We start from the raw sequence: 2,680 nt of genomic DNA on the forward strand, positions 1-2,680 counted from the left end.
CGCATACTGAGGGGGTGATGGAGGGGTCCGTGTCTTCCTTGAGGGGAATGGAAGAGTGGGTCTTACTCCCATGGAGATGAGGGTAGATGGGAGTGGAGTGTTGGGCGAGTTTTAGCCATGCTAAGGACTAGAAAGAATTTGGGTCCAAGGGGAAGTGATCGCTTTTCTCTTGGGAGGAGATGGGTGCCTTAGTCCCTGGGCAGGGCAAAAAATGTAGAACAAAGATATGGCAAAATGCCCATTGCTTTCCAAAGCGTGGAGGTTTTATATTGTCATAGTATTTAGGGGGGTAAAGCATCCTTTGTGTTCCTTGCTTTGTGGCCCATTATTACCAACACTCTGGAGTAACAGTGTGCCCCATGGATACGCCTGTCTAGGTGTGAAGGTGCTGTGAGCATCTAGGTTAAGACTAGGCTGTCACATTATTGTCATATAAATAATAAATTGTATTTTAATAACTAGGATCAGGAGAAGGCCATTGAGCCCCACAAGCCTGATCCACTATTCAATACAATCATGGCTGAACTCACCTTGGCCTCAACTTCACTTTCCTGCCAACTCTCCATAACCCTTTACCCCGTTACTAATTAAAAATCTGTCTACCTTCTCCTGATATTTGCTGTCATGTCCCATCATCCACCACCCTCTGGGCTAGTGAAGTCCACAGATTCATTACTTTTTGAGAGAAGTAATTTCTCCTCATCTCTGCCTTAAATCTGTTTCCTCTCATTCTAGATTGTCCCATGAGGAAGCATCCTATCTACATCAACGTTAGCACCTTATAGACTTCAATTAGTAAGCTTTAATTCTATAAGATGCAGTGTAAATGGTGGTCCCAAATTTTTATCTCAGACAGCTCCGGTTGCTCATGAGGGGCCAGTATTCATTGTACCGCTGTGCAGTTTAAAACACTGGCAGAGCCAGTTGCTGGTTAAATACCCATCTCTTTACTGAAAGATGACAATGGTGTTATCCCTCATTCTAGGTGTCAATGATCCATCCTCCAAGACTCATACCAGCTCAGGACATCATTGCTTTTGAGCAGCGCCGACTTTGTAGATCTCAACAACTTACCAAACAACAACAGGCTGGAGCCTTCTTCCTTCTGAAGGGCAGCATTGAGCCGTTTGAGTCCAGGACGAGCTATGATAGTAAGAAGAGGTGGGACCATGCAACTACAGTTCCCCATTTTTATATTCTAGTCCTTACGCAATAAATGCCAAAAATCCCATTGTCTTCCTTATTACCTGCTGTACCTTCTACTAGTTTTCTGTGATTCATGCACAAGGACACCCAGATCCCTCTGCACTAAAGCGCTCTGACATTTCTCTCCATTTAGATAATCAGCTGCTTTTCTATTCCTCCAACCAAAATATATCACTTCACACTTATCCACATTAAACATCATTCGCCTAACTCTAACCATATCCATTCATAAAGTTCTTATTTCTTCATTACATTTTACTTTACCACCTATTTTAATGTCATCTGCAAATTTGGCTATAGTACTTTCTATCCCCAAACCAACATCATTAATATAGATTGTAAATATTTGAGACCTAGCCCTTATGCTTATGGCACTTCAATAGTTACACTTTGCCAATCTGAAACTAGAAACATAGAAGATAGGAGTAGCGAGCCTGACCTGCCATTCATCACGAACATGGCTGATCGTCCAACCCAATAGCCTAATCCTGCTTTCTCCCTATAACCTTTGATCCCAGTCACCCCAAGTGCTATATCTAGCCGCCTCTTGAATACATTCAATGTTTTGGCATCAACTGCTTCCTGTGATAATAAATTCCACAGGTTCACCACTCTAGGTGAAGAAATGTCTCCTCATCTCCGTCCTAAATGGTCTACCCCGAATCCTCAGACTGTGACCTCTGGTTCTGGACACACCCACCCTCGGGAACATCCACCTTGCATCTACCGTGTCTAGTCCTGTTAGAATTTTAGAAGTCTCTATAAGATTTCCCCCCCTCATTCTTCTGAACTCCAGCAAAAACGATCCTAACATAGTCAATCTCTCCTTATATGTCCCACCATTCCTGGAATCAGCCTGGTAAACCTTCGCTGCATTCCCTCGAGAGCAAGAGCACCCTTCCTCATATAAGAAGACCAAAACTGCTTACCTTTAGCAACTGGTGCACAAGGACACCCAGGTCCTGCTGCAAACTCCCCTCTCCCAATTTACAGCCACTTAGGTAGTAATCTGTCTTCTTGTTTCTATTTACATGAGCTGTCTGTTTCCTGATGGCCATTCTTCCACACTTTCCAATATATCAACCCCAAAACCATTAGCTTCATCTGATGAATTAGCCTTTTCAGTGGCATCATATTGAGTGCCCTTTGGAAATCTAAATTCATTACACCTATTGGTTCTCCTTCATCCACCTTGTTTGTTACATTCTCAAAGAGGTCTAATAAATCTGACAAACATTATTTCCTTTCTAGAAAATCATGTTAACTCTGCCTGATTATATTATGTTATGGCTTTCTAAATCTCCTACTATAACCTCCTCAATATGTTAAGTCCTCACTGTAGTTGTGTTTACATTCCTGAAAGTCACTACTGTCTTCAGGATTAGAACATAGGACATAGAACATTACAGCGCAGTACAGGCCCTTCAGCCCTCGATGTTGCGCCGACCTGTGAAACCAATCTGAAGCCCATCTA

The 2,680-nt window shown here is 42.7% G+C and overlaps 1 protein-coding gene across 1 annotated transcript in view; it reads right to left on the minus strand.

The window, feature by feature from the left end:
- Positions 1-2,680, minus strand: part of cplane1 (ciliogenesis and planar polarity effector 1) — a 196,667-nt gene that overhangs the window by 44,963 nt on the left and 149,024 nt on the right. The gene's annotated exons all lie outside the window — the stretch shown is intronic.

The sequence above is a fragment of the Rhincodon typus genome, chromosome 3 (assembly GCF_021869965.1).
Source record: "Rhincodon typus isolate 14 chromosome 3, sRhiTyp1.1, whole genome shotgun sequence".
In the NCBI taxonomy this organism is placed as follows: Eukaryota; Metazoa; Chordata; class Chondrichthyes; order Orectolobiformes; family Rhincodontidae; genus Rhincodon; species Rhincodon typus.